At 48.0% G+C, this 19,096-nt stretch overlaps 14 non-coding genes across 14 annotated transcripts; 5 read left to right on the forward strand and 9 right to left on the reverse strand.

The window, feature by feature from the left end:
* Positions 1-14,793: 14,793 nt before the first annotated feature.
* On the reverse strand, positions 14,794-14,868 carry Trnas-gga (transfer RNA serine (anticodon GGA)). Its single transcript has one exon. It is a non-coding gene; the product is annotated as a tRNA-Ser (tRNA).
* Positions 14,869-15,071: 203 nt separating this feature from the next.
* On the reverse strand, positions 15,072-15,146 carry Trnas-gga (transfer RNA serine (anticodon GGA)). Its single transcript has one exon. It is a non-coding gene; the product is annotated as a tRNA-Ser (tRNA).
* A 203-nt stretch (positions 15,147-15,349) lies between these two features.
* On the reverse strand, positions 15,350-15,424 carry Trnas-gga (transfer RNA serine (anticodon GGA)). The gene has a single exon. It is a non-coding gene; the product is annotated as a tRNA-Ser (tRNA).
* A 203-nt stretch (positions 15,425-15,627) lies between these two features.
* On the reverse strand, positions 15,628-15,702 carry Trnas-gga (transfer RNA serine (anticodon GGA)). Its single transcript has one exon. It is a non-coding gene; the product is annotated as a tRNA-Ser (tRNA).
* Positions 15,703-15,905: 203 nt separating this feature from the next.
* Positions 15,906-15,980, reverse strand: Trnas-gga (transfer RNA serine (anticodon GGA)). The gene has a single exon. It is a non-coding gene; the product is annotated as a tRNA-Ser (tRNA).
* A 203-nt stretch (positions 15,981-16,183) lies between these two features.
* On the reverse strand, positions 16,184-16,258 carry Trnas-gga (transfer RNA serine (anticodon GGA)). The gene has a single exon. It is a non-coding gene; the product is annotated as a tRNA-Ser (tRNA).
* A 203-nt stretch (positions 16,259-16,461) lies between these two features.
* Trnas-gga (transfer RNA serine (anticodon GGA)) lies at positions 16,462-16,536 on the reverse strand. Its single transcript has one exon. It is a non-coding gene; the product is annotated as a tRNA-Ser (tRNA).
* Positions 16,537-16,739: 203 nt separating this feature from the next.
* Positions 16,740-16,814, reverse strand: Trnas-gga (transfer RNA serine (anticodon GGA)). The gene has a single exon. It is a non-coding gene; the product is annotated as a tRNA-Ser (tRNA).
* Positions 16,815-17,017: 203 nt separating this feature from the next.
* Trnas-gga (transfer RNA serine (anticodon GGA)) lies at positions 17,018-17,092 on the reverse strand. Its single transcript has one exon. It is a non-coding gene; the product is annotated as a tRNA-Ser (tRNA).
* Positions 17,093-17,214: 122 nt separating this feature from the next.
* On the forward strand, positions 17,215-17,289 carry Trnas-gga (transfer RNA serine (anticodon GGA)). Its single transcript has one exon. It is a non-coding gene; the product is annotated as a tRNA-Ser (tRNA).
* Positions 17,290-17,492: 203 nt separating this feature from the next.
* Trnas-gga (transfer RNA serine (anticodon GGA)) lies at positions 17,493-17,567 on the forward strand. Its single transcript has one exon. It is a non-coding gene; the product is annotated as a tRNA-Ser (tRNA).
* Positions 17,568-17,770: 203 nt separating this feature from the next.
* Trnas-gga (transfer RNA serine (anticodon GGA)) lies at positions 17,771-17,845 on the forward strand. Its single transcript has one exon. It is a non-coding gene; the product is annotated as a tRNA-Ser (tRNA).
* Positions 17,846-18,048: 203 nt separating this feature from the next.
* Trnas-gga (transfer RNA serine (anticodon GGA)) lies at positions 18,049-18,123 on the forward strand. The gene has a single exon. It is a non-coding gene; the product is annotated as a tRNA-Ser (tRNA).
* A 203-nt stretch (positions 18,124-18,326) lies between these two features.
* On the forward strand, positions 18,327-18,401 carry Trnas-gga (transfer RNA serine (anticodon GGA)). Its single transcript has one exon. It is a non-coding gene; the product is annotated as a tRNA-Ser (tRNA).
* The last annotated feature ends 695 nt before the right edge of the window (positions 18,402-19,096 follow it).

Below are 19,096 nucleotides of genomic sequence, written 5' to 3' on the forward strand. Positions count from 1 at the left end.
AATTTTTAGCTGTCGTTCTAGCCCTCCGTAAACTCAATACATCAACATGTTCTACAGTAATCGTGACGGATTCTTTATCTCTGTGCTCCTCCCTCACAGCGTCCGATAATTCCCCAGTTTTGCGAGCTTTCAAATCGTTAGTGCCCCCTCACTTAGCTTTGATTAGATTGGTGTGGGTACCAGGGCATAAGGGCCTATTTCTAAACGAAATGGCAGATTCGTTGGCGAAAGCGTCCCTGAATGGCCCGGTAATTCATATCCTACCGATTTCAGCTTTCATCATAGGGGCTAGATTTCGGAGAAAAATGATGCTGCGTGAATTTCACGCCCCTTCTTTAACAAACTCGTCAGATTTTCAGCACTTGTCGCATTATTGGAATAGCAAACTCTGTCAAACGCGATCACTTGAAGTCGCAATCACTAGACTACGCTGCAGAATTCCATATTTAAATTTTTACCTACACAGAGCTGGTCTGGTTCCCTCACCTAACTGTCCCTATTGTGGCCAACATGAAACATTAGATCATTTTCTAATTGTCTGTGAAAGATATTCTGAATTGCGAAAAAGAACCTTAGAAACACCATTCCGCCTTCTTAGATTAGAATTAAATGTTCAAAATTTATTATCATTGGGGGCCTCTACCCTTGGGCACAGCGACAGGAAGGTTCTCGATGCCACCCAAAATTACATTACAGGGTCAGAAAGATTTAGATGACAGAATCACGGCTTAGGGTACCGAAATATTTTTACAAATTTGATGACTTGCTATCTACTTCTTTTTTTTAATTCATCATTTACTCCTTATTCTATTCAAGTCATTTGATATATTCTAATTATTCATTCTCAGATGCGCATATATTCCCACATTTATGTTTGTTTTGATTTATACAGCTCCCTTCTGATTGTTATTTCAAACTACCCGGTTCTTGGCCAATCCCCCAGAGTGGGTATGTGCCAGTAACTTCAAGGCTCTCCATCTCCATCGGCTGCTGGGGTGCGGAGGTGTACGCGCGTAGGGCCAGAAGGACCCGAGCGTACAAGGCCTTCACCCAACCTCATCGATGTTTCCCCGATGGCCTGGTGTCTACCGGGCACGTCTTAAGCAGGGACCGTTCGAGGAAGGCTGCTGGGGTGCGGAGGTACGGGCTTGACGGGCTCCTGGACCCGGGCTCACAGAGGCCTCCACCCAGACGCAAAGCGCTTTCCCGGCGACCTGTGGCGTCTCTCTTGGTTTGCGAAGACGGGGCGGCGTTGCTACGACCAGACAACTGCACGGCTCGGCCGTCCTCGAGCGTCTGTGAGTGTCGCTCCTATACCTTGTCAGCCAGACCATTTCGAGCAGGAACTTAACAGCGGTGAACTTTCTTTCACGACTTGAGTGAGCCGAACCCGGACTTTGTATAGCCTTCGCGTCCACCGCGTTCAGCTTGAGAGCGTTGTGCTGAACCTCGCGCTGTTTGTTGCGTGCACAAGGTTGCACTTTAGGTTGGTTATCATAGTATCAGCCAACTCACGTTGAGATTCAGTGAATTAATATCTTGTCCCTGCTCTGTATTGGTTGATGTTTTTTTTTATATATAAAGTGTGGTTTTTGTGCTTGTTAATTTGCAGCTGGCTTTGTTTCTTTCTGCCCCGAGGCAACACCTCGGCCGGTTAAATAAGACACGAACCCAATTCGTTACAGATACTAAGTGAAGGAAAAGCCTAAAGGTCAATGGTTGAAGTCATGGTCATGAGCATGGCTAAGGTTTTCGCCGTAAGGTCTCCTAGGCGTTGTTAAAGGGACTCCTGAGGACCCATGACGTGAATGTCACGACATGCGTGTCATGTAGGTCATGGAAAAGCCGCCTACGTCTTGGTGCTCTCATGGTCTTTTCGATAACTTGGTATGCTCCGCACACACTGCTTCGCATAACATCGATTCCTACAGGGCGTGGGATCTGCCGGCTTTTTTTTTTTTGTAGCGAGAGCTACAAAATTGGCCGCATTCTCACCGTTTTGCTGTGGCCGGTGGCCGCACCACGACCTGAGCCATTGCCTAGCAACCGCCGCAGCTGGCAGCGCCGCTCACCGCGCCATCTGGCGTCGTCTGCTCGAGTTACCACGGCGTGGCGACGCGCCGCCGTCGCCGCAGTTGTGTTGCAAGCGTTCGCCGCTTGCATTTGGCATGGTGTCAGAGGAGGAGCCGGTGAAACCGCGTTGCAACAGAGGAAGAGCCAGCTTTGCATTGTATATTTAGAAGGGGCGGCTCGCTGGGCTTCGTCGGCAGATATGGGAAGTGAGTCGGAGAGACTGAAAGAAGCCAGTCTTCGACGCCTTTTCCTTGTGTACGCGTCCTTCTGTATTCGCTGGTACCCCCGTTTTCAAGTTCGTCGCCGGAACGAAACCAAGAGCAGGCAGTGAGCCGAGGAGATGGAGGAAGAACGAGCCGCATGCCTCGAGAAGCGTCGTAAGTACGAAGCTGCCAGGCGAGTGCATTCAGATCAGGATGCACCCGAAACGTGTTCAAGTCTCTGGACGACAACCCCCTATCGTCCCGCCTCACCGACCATCGGGCACTCTTTGTGGCAATTGAGAAACGACAAGATGAAGACTCAAAATAAATGGGTTACACTTTAAAAAATGTCTAGGCTTTAATGTAACGATAACTTAACGAGAGTTAACAACCAAACCTAAACACTCAGACGTATGAAGCTAAATGATAAGGATGTAACCATAGAGAGAAGCAAGCTAAACAATAAGATTAACCGTACCTCTCGCCACGCACACCCAGGCATAACTAAGTTAAGCCACAGCATTTTTTTAGGGGCGAAGCTCCTTAGGGTGTGGGTCGTTCCCTCCTCTGTAGTAGTAGTAGTAGTAGTAGTAGTAGTAGTAGTAGTAGTAGTAGTAGTAGTATGTAGCCACCTCTAGTTTATGAATTACTCTATAGATGGCGTTGTGTGTCCGTAGCCACCTGTAGTTTTATGAAGTGTTCACTAGATGGCGTTGCGGTTCCATTTCGGGTTCCACTTCCGGTTCCGGTTCCACTTTGCGCGCGTTCGGTGCGAACGCGGGCAAAACGCTGACGGCGTCGACAACAGTTCTGTGCGTTGCTGGTGCTGCTGCATGTCCAAGTTTATACAGCTGATAAAACTACCTTGAGGCGACCGCGTGGCTGCTTCGCATACTACTCAGGGTTCCACTATGGGAAGATGGTGTAATTTTCTCTCTCGTTCCCGACACGCGCTCTCTATCTCTCGTCCATAGCTGTGGTTTACCCGAATGATCCCCCGGTGCTTCGCCCACTCATCATCATTCACTTCATGGATATGCTGTGATTTTTTGTGCATGACTCATCGTAAAATCCGGCGTAATCGCTGATGCTCACTTGCGTTCTATAATGTACACGACTATTCGGGTTGCGCATGTAATCTCATTACAGCCATGGTTCTTTTGTAATACAATAGGCGACAACATTCGCGAAAGTTTTGATACACGAAGGGCGCGCCTTGCCCGGAGTGATAGCTTTGGCTACGTTTACATGACTCAGAAATCGGGCTCACTGAGCCCCATGCGTTTACATGAACTCGCTTCTGACCATTCTCAACAACGGCACGCCGCGTCAAGCCGAGTCATCAACCTGTTCGAACTGAGTTTCTGTTTCCCGCAGCCGTCTGCATCAGCTTTATTCCGTGGGTCTTATTGCACCTCTTAGATTATCAGTACCTGACAGTCCTGGACTGCTTTGCCACATTGCATTTTGTTCGGACAGCTTTGGAAGCTCCACCCACCAGACCGATAGCTGCCGGAATTGCGTTCCTGTATGGCAGACCGGAAGTCGCGTACGGTCCGCGTGCTCTCGGAGCTGTCAGTAGATATTTGGTCGGACGAGAGCAAGCAGCTAGCAGATGACCGCATTCTGAAAAAATGTAGCGGTTGCACCCGAAAGGCGAAGCATGAATTGCGATAGCTAATTAGTAGAGAGCTATACGGAGTAAGGATAGTAGTTTTATCAGCTGTATAAACTTGGACATGCAGCAGCACCATCAACGCGCAGAACTGTTGTCGACGCCGTCGCCGTTTTGCCCGCGTTCGCACCGAACGCGCGCGGCGTTGGTGACTGTTGCAACGGCCTCTGGGGGCGGCTCGGAGGTTTTCGACGAGATGAGAACGGGAAACTCGTCGAGCAGCGTCGGAAGTCTTTACCACCTTCTCGCCTCGCAACGTTTTTATATAATTACGCATTTGGTGCCGCAGCTAAGCGTCGCCTCCCCTCCGCTCTCCTCCCTCCCTCCCGTCCCCCACGGCCTTTCGCGCGACGGAATCAGTCGCGTTTGCTCTCTCTATATATGGTGATTGTAAAGGAGGAAAGAGATGCTTAATTCTGCAGCCCTTCAAGGAGCACGGCGCAGAACGCGCGTTTGTTCTCCGCCGTGCGTTCGCTCCCCGTGAAAGGGTGCGTCCCTTGCGCCCTTTCACTCGCACAGCGCCCGGCGCGCGGCGACGATTTCATCGCCGTTGATGTCATACGGAACCTCACGGCGACGGCGACGGCGAAGCCGACGGCAGAAATCCTCGTTGAGTGTCCATATAATTGCTATTGCAATAAAATGCCGTGTGCTTCTGCGTACTTTGCGCGTTCCAGAGAGCAAATATTGTACAGTCAGCTATCGGGTCTGCCATATCGGCGCTTTGTGTGCAAAACATGCTGACTTTTCATGAGCCGTGAAAATGTTGCAGCTTCAGTTTTCGTGTTTCATTAAGAGAAAATCACGGCGATTAGGAGCATAAGGTTGCTTTTCTTGATGCGTTTCGCTAAATATATCATGCTCATTGCGTTATGTGCAGTAAACAGGTGGATTTCGCTTTTCAGGTGAGTGAAGCTGGTGAGCGAGGAAGCATGTCATATCGTATGTGACCATTTCATGCTGGTAGCTTCACAATTGTAGCTTCGCCGGTTATCTCTTCTGCTACCAGGTTGGAGCGTTTGCGTTTTGATGTGCAGGATTTGTAGTCGGTGTACACGCGCTCTGTCTCAGGTACCCGTCGGGCTTTTCGTAGATGGTCTCACGAGCGTTGGAGACATCGGTGGGCACTTTCTGCCTGAACAGCGACTTGGAAAGATCGCGATTTTGCTAGCGTTCCGTGTGGGAATTCCGCTTAAATTTTGCGGCAATGAACTAGCTTATTTACAGCGGTTAAGCGGCACAAATAGCGAGAGCGCGACGAAAACTGTGCGTTGCGAGCACGTTCTATGCACTCAGGCTGCGATTGCACTATGCAAGCTTTATAGTTGTGTCAGTGACGTGGTCTCTGAGGCAGCACCATATCGGAGGCCACAGTTAATGAGTTCGCTGAGTAGTGCTATCTGCGAGTAGCTACGAGCAGACGATGACCGCCCGGAGAATGAGTTCCGGTCACGGTGCTTTGGAGTGAAACCTCGGACCGTCAACAACAGCTGGATCACGTGACTGTGAAGTGCTCTTCTGTAAGGGCTAGTCAGACCACAAGCCGTGGTCGGTTTGCGGACAGTACTGCTTAATCGAAGAAGCCCATTGTTACGATGAGCTTGCCCTGCACAGTGCTTCACATAACATAGATTGCCGCGTTACAGAGGTACCGCTCGGAGCTGGCTGGCCCGACCCTACTGCGTTTATACGCTCGCTGCAAAAAGGTTGGGCTAAGCCATCGTGGCCATTCGGGCCAGTCGGTATGCCGTAGTAAAGATTTTCAATAGCGTGAGAAGAATACGGGGAGGACTAGCTTACAACTTTTATTTGTGGAAACAGCGGCTAATATATACTTAAACAACACGCGACAGCAACTGCATCACCTTTTAAGGACGTTGACCTCTGTATCAGTCAAAAGCACTGACACTGGTTAGCTGGGGCTGACCTACCTCATGCAGTCGGGCTGACTCAACCCGCTCGACCCTCGCTCAGCCCGACCGGCTAGCGTTTACGTAAGCGTGACAGGCTGATTCCAGGCCAACAAGCCGAATTTATCCGCTTCTGTCGGGTTCACGTGAACGACATGATTGTAACACTGCTTAGCCAGTCAAAATGCTCACAGGAAAAAGAGGAACAATGTATGCTTGCCAATATACGAATGTCATAACAAATATTTTTAAGGATTCCACAGCTACATTAATTCTTTACAGGAAAAGCGGCGAATACCGATAAAAAAAAGGGGGTCGTACAGTAGATACAATCGATGCGATGCTGTTTACTGGATACTTAGAACACGTATTCAAGCCTTACATTGGGAAGGATTAAATTTGAAATATAATGAAGAATGAAAATGACAATGATGTTTATTTTTCGCATCAGTACAGCGCAGTGAACGAAGGAGCGTGCGGAAAAAGCTGTCATTTCGACACCCCCGCATTCGTATTGACGGCACTGACTTAGGAACAATCAGCCTATGTCATTTGTGAAATTATAATAAATTTACAAAAATTACACAAATACCAAAAAGAAAGTTGTGTACAAAAAAAAAAAAGAAAAGCCAATAACGTTATACCCTCTTACAGGAATGCATGAAATACATTCACATATCTCCATACAGACAAATATTCTTCTACAAAGACGTAAAAGAAAAAAGCAGAAGGTATACATTATTATGCAAACATATGTTTGATTGACGCAGAGCAATAACTAAACCATAACAAACATACAATTGCCCCCCCCCCCCCCAAAAAAAAAAAAAGAAAACAGAAAAAGAAAAAAAAAGGCACCAGACCGACAACAATGTTTGCTCAGATAAGAACACATGCAAAGAACTTTATCTAGCGTAAGTTGAAATAACTACGAATAGCTTTAAAGGTCGTGTTTTACAATTGAATCGTTTCGCTGTTTAATCTATTTAGTAATCTCGGTAGATTATTACGAAGCGCCTGTTGTCCATATGTTGTTCTTACTGTTGGTACTTTCCAGGATTCATTTTTGCGTGTTGCATATATACTGGTATTGTTTTGTAACTTGGCATGTTGCTTAAGAAAACCCGATCCCGTTTTGAACTCTTGTTTATATGCTCTACGCTGTCGGCAATCGTATATTGTTGCGATTGGCATAACGCTATATTTCACAAAAAATTCATGTGTATGAAAGTAACTAGGGTCGTTTGAAGAACTTTTTTGCAAGGCATCAATTTTGTGCAGATTTTCTTGAGTGGTAGTAGCTCAAACTAAATGGCAATAATTAAGGTGAGATTGAAACAAACTGTTGAAAAGAAGCATCAGGACTTTTTGTGGCTGTATATGGCGACATCTCGGTAAACTGCGCTTTGCAGATGGCATAGATAGGGATGGCATGCAAGAAATGATTGAAGGCATTAGCCGACAGCTTGCTACAGTATTCTAAATATTATTATGCAGGATACTGAGGCAACGTTCTAACGCCTAGTAAGATAACTAGAATTCGCGATTGGCCGTCAGCCTCTATAATCAGTGATACGGTACATACAGTTTATCTACGGCCATGAGTTCACACATGTTCACACATGTGAGGCGTTCCGACATGTTTGTATCTAATTGTGGTAAATAGATGTTGCTAAGAACAGCCGCCAGGCATGTCCTGCGCTATACGCTTCACGTCATTCCTTGAAGGATAACACTTTGTTCATTGATGGCGCCATAGAGCTCCACTTTACACCTTGTTTATTTCATGGTACTCATTACTGCCACTTTTCGAGTTTGCGTGCGAGTGGATGCGTGTGTGTTCTTTTTTCTTGTCCTTAGATCTGTTGTTACATATTAAATGTGTAGTAGCATGCTAAGCCTTTTATTTTGACATACTGGTTGGCGCAATGGTTTCCTTGTGATAGATTCCTGAAATATGGAAACTGTGTGCTTGGTGCGTGAGTTACCCAAGTGTGAATAACCTAACATGGCCGTGCGTGTTCAAGAGTTCATAGGACCCAAAATGTAAAATGCCATATCTTGTTGTTCCCCACTCTATCTCGAGAGTGGCACTATAGTCTTAGCATTTTTGATAAGCCCACATGGTTTGACTACAGTTAAGGCTTTAATTTCGCAGCTGACACATGGACCCAAGGCGAATAAGTAAAGAAATTAATAAGTGAATCTTTTCAATTAAGCCCCTCGATAGTGCAATTTGTCGTGCGTCAAGTAATGTCTAATTCTTCAGGTAATCAAGCGGAACTGTGTGAACAGCGTATGTAATCCATGCGATCTCAAAACTTTCTAGTAACTAAAAGGAAACGCATTGTATTGGATATGTTAAAGGTAGTCGCTGCGCAAGTGCAAGGTGTCTACCGCGTTGTAACGGTGGGCTACCAGAAGATATGCTCGCCTTGTACCAGATGGCTAGTTTGGGATCGTGCGCGAAGTCGTTGGCCCTCTTCACGAGGCCCATGATGCCGATGGAAGGGAAGCTAATGTTGGCGAACAGCTTCTCCGTGGCCTGCTTGAACTCGGTGGACCGATTCTTGGCATCTCCGTTTCCCGATAGCAAAAAGTCCAGCATTTTCGGCGAATGGCTCAGACCGAAACGTGTGTGCCTATCGCCGTTGAACAAAGTGGCAACCTGCAAGCACCGCATCGCCGTGATGGGCGTGTGTACACACAAGCATGTGCGAATAAAGAAGCAATACAAGTCTCGACGCAAGTTTGCTCGATTGCTAATAGAGAAGCTCGATAAAAATCTCATAATCCAGGACAGAAGTGGTTAGGAAGAGGTGGGAGCGAATTATAAACTTGGCCCAGCCAAGGAAAATGCACGAACTGCAAACAGTAAGTGATTGCAAAGCCAGATTACACAAGTTCCATTCCTAGAGGGGGCGCTGACTGCTTTCGAGTGTGGCAGTCTTCGTTGGTATAGGCAAGGGGTAGAAGAAGATAACTCAAGCCTTCTTTCAAGTTAAATGGACGTATTATTGTGTACGTTATCACAGTAAGTGACCCAGTATGCTGAACAAAGCAGGCGGCGATTCAAATTACTCTCGGCACAGATTAATTTTATTCGCTGGCAAGCTCTCTGTGTAAAAACTTTTTCACAGTATTAAGAATGTTATAGAGGTATAGAAGTATAGACCATATTCCTTTGAGGTGTGGCCGCATATATGCGGCGACATAAAAGTACCAGCGGCTCTACTAGTGGTGTTAAAGTTATAATATCATAACACCAAATGCCCTAAACTGCATGCTAAATTAAATATAAATAATGGGGCCTTACGTGTCAAAACCACAATCTGGTTATGAGACACGCCGTAGTGGAGGACTTCGGAATAATTTGGAGCAACTGCGGTTCTTTAACGTGTACCTAAATCTGATTGTGTACACGGGTGTTTTCGCAATTCGCCCCCGTCGAAACGCGGCTGCCGTGGCCGGTGTTTGATCCCGCGACTTCGTGCTTAGCAGCCCAACACCATAACCACTAAGAAACCACGGCGGGTACCGCATGCTATAACAACGTTCACTTGCTGTGTTGGCGAAATGTAGTGGGAACTGCCGTCTATCACACGAGATACTGCATGTGGGAATGCAGGGTGCGGTCATATTGACACGTATACATGTTTATCTTTCACCGGTGGCCGCTTTCCACCGGCTAACAAATGTTAAACGTTATCGCTCGGCGCAGGACGCGCCTGTATCGGAAGTTTCTAGAACGTTATCGATGCTTCATTCCGTTGCCTGTTTTCACCGACGCTTATGTTATCTGACTGCATGACCAACGCGAATTGCCTAGAACTTTCTGGAAGATACGCGGGCATCAGGGATTAATCTGGAACCTTCGATGACTCCGGCATAAAAGCCGACGCGTTTCACCGCGGATCACATTTCGACGACCGCCGACTGTGTTCGCCGCTTTCGTTGTGCTTCGAGTGTAGTTTGCTTTTGTGGGCACAGGTTCGCCGAATAAAGAATTAGTTTCGTCATACACAGTTTTACGACTGTTTACTTCAGCGTCACTACTACGTGACAATATAGTGAAAAATGGTACAATCTTGCTTCACATGATGACGCATGGTGGTTGACGTCACTGCATGCGAGTCTCTTCTTCCGCAGATAAAACACGTCTGACAGACTTGGTCAAAGGTGCGGCTCCTCCGTCTGACCATCTCAATCTTCCTGCTTAACTGCGACGGGAATGCCGCGCCGAAACCGCGGAAGCAAAACGTTCAGAACGAGCGAGCGAGCAACGCGACCAACATCGACCGCCGCCAAGGCAGTGGCTATATTCGCCGCTATCTAATGATGATGATAATGATTTTGTTCAAACACCGTCATCGTTCCGTTGCATATTCCAAGTCACGACGCAACCACTACTCTCATCTCCGTTGCACTGTGGGAAGTACACTTCGCTTCTCTTAGTTCGGTGCAAGGCAATGGAGCTGCTTTTACAATCTTGTCAGTTATATGTACATTGAGTCAAAGCTACGAAGACTGCGTAAGCTTTTCTTCCTTTCATTTCTTCACATTTTGTCCACTTTCTTTTGCCTTCCTTCATTTTCTCTCAGTCTTTTTGTGGCTTGTCTGTGGCGTACCCTTCATTAATGTTTATCGTCTTGTATTCGCTCATAGCTCGCCTGAGGGGGAGCATGACATAACAATAAAAGATAAAGAAATAAAAAAGTAATATGCCTCAAAATTAGTAAGGACGTGTTTTTGGGCTAGTTGGTTCTTCATCATCAAGTAATAGACAGCGCCAGAATATACACAGGACCAAACGACGAGTAACGAGACAGACACACAGAATTAGAGACAGCTGCACCTCTACTAAAAACACAAAAACATGACAAAACAATGCAAATAAGTAAAAAAAAAAGAAATAAAAATCACCAGCCCTTCCCCTGTCGAGAAAATAGGGGTAAGCGAAGCTTGTGGCAAGACGACGCTGTCCAGGCGTCCGTTTCGTTTGCCTTAAACTCAGGGTCGGCGGATCTTCGCTGACGTTTGGCCTCAACATCATGCTTCCGCAACTCAGGGTCCGCGGCTGTTCGCTGATGTTTCGCATGGGTATCGGAAGCCCTCACGCTAGAATGGGCATGTCGACGACGAGCCCTTTTCCGAGCGAGTTCACGGCGCTGTTGCTCAAACTCAGCCTGCTCCTCGCGGACCGCACCACGCGGAGCCTTCCCATCCGGCCGGAAACTGATCTGAGGCGAGGGAAGCCCGGCGGAGCCGCGCCAACCCCCTTTACTTCCCTCCCTGAGACACATAAAATGACCCTGATTGGTCGGATCTCGCTCTTTCTTTCTTTCTTTCTTTCGGGGAAAACACGGGGAATGCGGGAGATGGAAATTAAAGACGATGAGCAAGACTAGAACAAGGTGAGAGCTGGAGCCAACGTTTCGACAAGTGGACCTGTCTTCTTCAAGGCGACATATGCTCTCCTCGGCACATTATATAGACCTTTTCACAAACCGACGTTTGAGTAGCGCCGATGATGATGATGATGATTTATTGGCATCCCCTTTGAAACGGGGCGGCGACAAATAGTCACCTAGCCTGCTTGATTTAATCAGGTATACTATACATGTTCTTTATCTTGCATTTTTGTATACCTATCATTATTTTTCTTTTTCAAAAATTTACCTTGTACCGCTGCCTATGATTTTAAGAGATCAGGTCGCATCCATCTTTTCCCTACTTTTTTTCCACCAGTACTCTAATCGTCTCTTGCTGATCTCTACGGCTGATCTGTTTATGTTTCCTTCCACTTTAAACCCAAGCGCTTCTGGGAGTTGCACGTTACCTACGGTTCTCGCTGGGTGGATCCCGTCGCATTTCATTAGGATGTGCTGAGTGGTCTCTGGATCTTTACTGCAGCATACACATGTCTCATCTAATTCCGAATATTTGTTCCGATATGTTTTCGTCCTTAGGCAACCGGCTCGAGCCTCAAATAGCAAGGCACTGCCCTTTGTGTTATCGTACAGATTTTCCCTTCTAATTTCTTTCTTCTCATTCTTGTAAATCTCCACTTGTCCTTTTCGTTTCCATTCTTTGCATCCAATTCACGGTCTCTATTTCTCTCACTTTCTTTCTGATGACCCCTGGTTGTCTATTTACAGTTTCGATTATCCTGTACTTGGTTGCCAACTTCCTTGACCTCTTCCTCCATTCTGTGTCCACGCTTTTCATGTAGAGATACTTGTGCACTTTAGCTGCCCATTTATTTTCATCCATGTTCCTGAGCCTTTCTTCAAAACTAATTTTGCTTTGTGCTTCTCTGACTTCAAAAGAGGCCCAACCCATGTCTCCATGCACTGCCTCATTTGTTGTATTACCGTGTGCTCCCAAAGCCAACCGGCCTACTGATCTTTGGTTAACTTCCAAACCCGCCAATATATCCGATTTTAAGCATAATTTTCGCCATAATTTTCGCCGCGATTTTCGCCATTGCCCGACACGGGCGACGTCTAGCGTCAGAACATGCTATGCCGCCATTTTGGACTGTTGTCCTTGAGAGAACAGGCTGGCCGCACTTCGGATGTGTGATCTTCTCCGAGAATTATTTCGACTGCTTTCTTCCGCTTCGCTTGTCTTGCGCCTCTTGTGCCGCTTGACTTGTTACATGTTTCACGTGCTCGCGTGAGCGCTCAGTGTGTAGTGCAATGGCAATAGAAAGCCCAGCCAGTGTATGTGGCGTTTCGTCGTCGGTAGTGGCCACAGCCGCGTCTGCTTCGTCGAGACCTGGCGTGCTAATCAGCGGTATTTTAAGTGCGAAACACTTTAGGGGCCCGGGCTGTTGGCGTCCGCTGCACGTGATCACGCCCGGCCTGTAGCACTACTTCAGCACCGGCGCATCACTGCTTCGCGCTTTCCCAGGTTTCACTTTAGTGGAGCTGCATTTCTTAGCCCGCTCTTTGCTGCTCTCGAATGTAATATATATATATATATATATATATATATATATATATATATATATATATTATTGTTATTGCTGGGCACACGTGACTGTGGTCGTCGATTGAATCTGGTCACCATTACGTTTCGTGGTTGAAGGTTACCTCATTTAGCTAAAGCAGGCGCGTTCGTAGCTGTCCGGCAATGCTTAGAACCAGGTGCCGGCGGCCAGCCGACGCGTGTCAGCGGTTGGTATATATGCGGTGGTTACTCCATACGCTTCCTACGCAACTGAACAGCTTAACATGCAATATTTATTGAATCTGGTGCAGTGGAGAGGGCTTATAACCAAATGTCAAAGCAGAAGCGTAGCGCTCGAGCGGCGCGGTACCTGCGGCGAACTGATACAACCCAGGTGCTAGATTTCGAAATTACCTTTAAATGCAGCACCGGGCAGGGCGCGTGTGAACGCAGAGACAACGTTTTCACGGACACATTACATGTTCCATAGGGCACGATTTTTCGAGATCGTTGCGAAGTGTATTTACCGACTAGCTCTTTTGCAAAATGCTTCAATTTGTTTCATACCGGTGTCACCCGGCCAATTTTGATCGCGATCGAGCCCAATCTGGATCGGAATATTCGACCACAATTGGCTACCTTCCGCAGATTGAGGAAAGAAGCCAATCGCACCCGAGAAATTCGATCCAGATCAGGCTCGATCACGATCAAAAGTGCGCCGTGTGACCCCCGTATTAGGCATTGGAATGAAGTGGTGTTTGAAAGAATAACAAATGTAGCCTCTGCCACTACATACGAGAAAATATTGCATCGAAGAGTTGACGATTCTCGTAACCTATTGGGAAATATGCCGAAAAGGGTTTACCAAAATGCATTGTTTTACTGATGTGTGCATTGGTTCACAGTAGACTGAAATGTCAAGTCCTCAGGTGATGCAGGAAACCGGTGAAGCATGAACATACCACATCGCGGCAGTGGTCTCGCGGAGGGCGGTGTTGTGGACACACTTAGTCCCCGAAATCGTTATTTTCCGCTGGTTGTTTGTGCACCTATAAACTGCACAGTGCTGGCCTGTAGCCTTTTGATGAGTATATATGCCATTATTTACGAGCGTAAGCCATTCCTGACAAAAATAAACGGAAACATTGAAGGAAAGCTACCACTCCGCAATGCAAGCGCCAGGCAAGCTCACAGTCCAGACCAAACAGGCAACACTGACACATACTCTCCACGCCAGACCGTCGGAAGCGCCATCGTGAAAACGTCTATATAGCTAGGGTTCTTCTAAAAGAGAGCGAAGGTAAGGTGGGTGGGTGAGGTAACGAGCGAGAGTGTGTTAGCGGCGAGAGTGTAGAATTGAAAAGACAGATGACGCACTACTGAAAGGCGGCGGAGGAACTTGAGGCAGCGTCGTGTTTTAGCCGGTTGACGTTAGCCGGTTGACCTCACCCACGCACCTTACACCCACCTTACCTTCTCTCCCTTTTATAAGAACCCTACCTTATATATACTGTGCCGAGGAGATCATATGTCGCCTTGAAGAAGACAAGTCCACTCGTCGAAACGTTGGCTCTAGCTCTGACCTTGTCCTCGTGTTGCTCATTTCTTTCTTTCGGTATTTCTTTCTTGTCCCTGGCTGATACCCGCATATCCAATGCGGGTATGCGCCGCACGTGCATTTACTATCATTAATCATGACATGACTGACGAGCATGTGATCTTATTGATGTCATGACCTATCAGTCATGTTAGTCATACATTCGTTCCCTTCCGCGCCAATTTCAGTATATATACCGAGTGTTTGACAGGTTTTCGATAGAGTTTTAGCATGTGTATGGTGTAATAGTTCAGCGGAAATCCGCTAGGTGGAGAGAAGTAATTAAAGAGAAACTGAGACATCCACCCAAATGTAGCAATTCGCTACTATGGAAACCCAACCGGGTTCCTCGAAAGAAAGCCTCGCAGTTGAAGAAAAATTCGTCCTGGTCCGGGACTCGAACCCGGGACCACCGCCTTTCCGGGGCAGCCGCTCTACCATCTGAGCTAACCAGGCGGCTAGCAGATGGCAGGGCGAAGTCGAATTTGTCGACAACTCGAAGCAAAGGCAAGTGTATGGTGTAATAGTTCAGCGGAAATCCGCTAGGTGGAGAGAAGTAATTAAAGAGAAACTGAGACATCCACCCAAATGTAGCAATTCGCTACTATGGAAACCCAACCGGGTTCCTCGAAAGAAAGCCTCGCAGTTGAAGAAAAATTCGTCCTGGTCCGGGACTCGAACCCGGGACCACCGCCTTTCCGGGGCAGCCGCTCTACCATCTGAGCTAACCAGGCGGCTAGCAGATGGCAGGGCGAAGTCGAATTTGTCGACAACTCGAAGCAAAGGCAAGTGTATGGTGTAATAGTTCAGCGGAAATCCGCTAGGTGGAGAGAAGTAATTAAAGAGAAACTGAGACATCCACCCAAATGTAGCAATTCGCTACTATGGAAACCCAACCGGGTTCCTCGAAAGAAAGCCTCGCAGTTGAAGAAAAATTCGTCCTGGTCCGGGACTCGAACCCGGGACCACCGCCTTTCCGGGGCAGCCGCTCTACCATCTGAGCTAACCAGGCGGCTAGCAGATGGCAGGGCGAAGTCGAATTTGTCGACAACTCGAAGCAAAGGCAAGTGTATGGTGTAATAGTTCAGCGGAAATCCGCTAGGTGGAGAGAAGTAATTAAAGAGAAACTGAGACATCCACCCAAATGTAGCAATTCGCTACTATGGAAACCCAACCGGGTTCCTCGAAAGAAAGCCTCGCAGTTGAAGAAAAATTCGTCCTGGTCCGGGACTCGAACCCGGGACCACCGCCTTTCCGGGGCAGCCGCTCTACCATCTGAGCTAACCAGGCGGCTAGCAGATGGCAGGGCGAAGTCGAATTTGTCGACAACTCGAAGCAAAGGCAAGTGTATGGTGTAATAGTTCAGCGGAAATCCGCTAGGTGGAGAGAAGTAATTAAAGAGAAACTGAGACATCCACCCAAATGTAGCAATTCGCTACTATGGAAACCCAACCGGGTTCCTCGAAAGAAAGCCTCGCAGTTGAAGAAAAATTCGTCCTGGTCCGGGACTCGAACCCGGGACCACCGCCTTTCCGGGGCAGCCGCTCTACCATCTGAGCTAACCAGGCGGCTAGCAGATGGCAGGGCGAAGTCGAATTTGTCGACAACTCGAAGCAAAGGCAAGTGTATGGTGTAATAGTTCAGCGGAAATCCGCTAGGTGGAGAGAAGTAATTAAAGAGAAACTGAGACATCCACCCAAATGTAGCAATTCGCTACTATGGAAACCCAACCGGGTTCCTCGAAAGAAAGCCTCGCAGTTGAAGAAAAATTCGTCCTGGTCCGGGACTCGAACCCGGGACCACCGCCTTTCCGGGGCAGCCGCTCTACCATCTGAGCTAACCAGGCGGCTAGCAGATGGCAGGGCGAAGTCGAATTTGTCGACAACTCGAAGCAAAGGCAAGTGTATGGTGTAATAGTTCAGCGGAAATCCGCTAGGTGGAGAGAAGTAATTAAAGAGAAACTGAGACATCCACCCAAATGTAGCAATTCGCTACTATGGAAACCCAACCGGGTTCCTCGAAAGAAAGCCTCGCAGTTGAAGAAAAATTCGTCCTGGTCCGGGACTCGAACCCGGGACCACCGCCTTTCCGGGGCAGCCGCTCTACCATCTGAGCTAACCAGGCGGCTAGCAGATGGCAGGGCGAAGTCGAATTTGTCGACAACTCGAAGCAAAGGCAAGTGTATGGTGTAATAGTTCAGCGGAAATCCGCTAGGTGGAGAGAAGTAATTAAAGAGAAACTGAGACATCCACCCAAATGTAGCAATTCGCTACTATGGAAACCCAACCGGGTTCCTCGAAAGAAAGCCTCGCAGTTGAAGAAAAATTCGTCCTGGTCCGGGACTCGAACCCGGGACCACCGCCTTTCCGGGGCAGCCGCTCTACCATCTGAGCTAACCAGGCGGCTAGCAGATGGCAGGGCGAAGTCGAATTTGTCGACAACTCGAAGCAAAGGCAAGTGTATGGTGTAATAGTTCAGCGGAAATCCGCTAGGTGGAGAGAAGTAATTAAAGAGAAACTGAGACATCCACCCAAATGTAGCAATTCGCTACTATGGAAACCCAACCGGGTTCCTCGAAAGAAAGCCTCGCAGTTGAAGAAAAATTCGTCCTGGTCCGGGACTCGAACCCGGGACCACCGCCTTTCCGGGGCAGCCGCTCTACCATCTGAGCTAACCAGGCGGCTAGCAGATGGCAGGGCGAAGTCGAATTTGTCGACAACTCGAAGCAAAGGCATTACACCATACACTTGCCTTTGCTTCGAGTTGTCGACAAATTCGACTTCGCCCTGCCATCTGCTAGCCGCCTGGTTAGCTCAGATGGTAGAGCGGCTGCCCCGGAAAGGCGGTGGTCCCGGGTTCGAGTCCCGGACCAGGACGAATTTTTCTTCAACTGCGAGGCTTTCTTTCGAGGAACCCGGTTGGGTTTCCATAGTAGCGAATTGCTACATTTGGGTGGATGTCTCAGTTTCTCTTTAATTACTTCTCTCCACCTAGCGGATTTCCGCTGAACTATTACACCATACACTTGCCTTTGCTTCGAGTTGTCGACAAATTCGACTTCGCCCTGCCATCTGCTAGCCGCCTGGTTAGCTCAGATGGTAGAGCGGCTGCCCCGGAAAGGCGGTGGTCCCGGGTTCGAGTCCCGGACCAGGACGAATTTTTCTTCAACTGCGAGGCTTTCTTTCGAGGAACCCGGTTGGGTTTCCATAGTAGCGAATTGCTACATTTGGGTGGATGTCTCAGTTTCTCTTTAATTACTTCTCTCCACCTAGCGGATTTCCGCTGAACTATTACACCATACACTTGCCTTTGCTTCGAGTTGTCGACAAATTCGACTTCGCCCTGCCATCTGCTAGCCGCCTGGTTAGCTCAGATGGTAGAGCGGCTGCCCCGGAAAGGCGGTGGTCCCGGGTTCGAGTCCCGGACCAGGACGAATTTTTCTTCAACTGCGAGGCTTTCTTTCGAGGAACCCGGTTGGGTTTCCATAGTAGCGAATTGCTACATTTGGGTGGATGTCTCAGTTTCTCTTTAATTACTTCTCTCCACCTAGCGGATTTCCGCTGAACTATTACACCATACACTTGCCTTTGCTTCGAGTTGTCGACAAATTCGACTTCGCCCTGCCATCTGCTAGCCGCCTGGTTAGCTCAGATGGTAGAGCGGCTGCCCCGGAAAGGCGGTGGTCCCGGGTTCGAGTCCCGGACCAGGACGAATTTTTCTTCAACTGCGAGGCTTTCTTTCGAGGAACCCGGTTGGGTTTCCATAGTAGCGAATTGCTACATTTGGGTGGATGTCTCAGTTTCTCTTTAATTACTTCTCTCCACCTAGCGGATTTCCGCTGAACTATTACACCATACACTTGCCTTTGCTTCGAGTTGTCGACAAATTCGACTTCGCCCTGCCATCTGCTAGCCGCCTGGTTAGCTCAGATGGTAGAGCGGCTGCCCCGGAAAGGCGGTGGTCCCGGGTTCGAGTCCCGGACCAGGACGAATTTTTCTTCAACTGCGAGGCTTTCTTTCGAGGAACCCGGTTGGGTTTCCATAGTAGCGAATTGCTACATTTGGGTGGATGTCTCAGTTTCTCTTTAATTAGTTTTAGCATGACACCACCACCGCCGACGCTTGTGAGGCAATATAAGCTTCGCTTGAAAAGGGGAGATATCACCAAAGATTCGAAATCCGGTCACGTACTGTTTTCAGTGTTCCGTGCCTAAGAATTCATGCCATTCAGATGCAATTATGGCATGATTTTGTTGCAACTGTTGTTTTAAATTCAGTCAAGTTGGTGGTTGTCGCTTAATTGTGCCTGGCAGAAATATTGCGCCCACAGCAAACGAGTTTCAACAGACAAGCAGCCGCACCTCCATAAACTTGCGAAAAGACACGAATCCGGTGACTGGGTGGATGACATTATCGGCGCCGGCGTAGACGTGCGTGAACACGATGATGTCGCACAGCTCCTCTTTGATGGGAAACATGGCTACGTCGAATCCGTTGCGGCCCATGGTGCACACCATGTATCCATAACCGGTGGACGCTACACCGAGAAGACACACCACAGTATAGGTTTTAGAAAAGTTAGACATGCCTATATAATCAATGCACCAGCATGGCATCTGCTGAAAATAAAAATTACAAGGCCCTTCTTTTGTCGTCCGACAGCTACATGGCTACAGCACTGCTTA

Source organism: Dermacentor silvarum, chromosome 10 (genome assembly GCF_013339745.2).
Source record: "Dermacentor silvarum isolate Dsil-2018 chromosome 10, BIME_Dsil_1.4, whole genome shotgun sequence".
NCBI lineage: Eukaryota > Metazoa > Arthropoda > Arachnida > Ixodida > Ixodidae > Dermacentor > Dermacentor silvarum.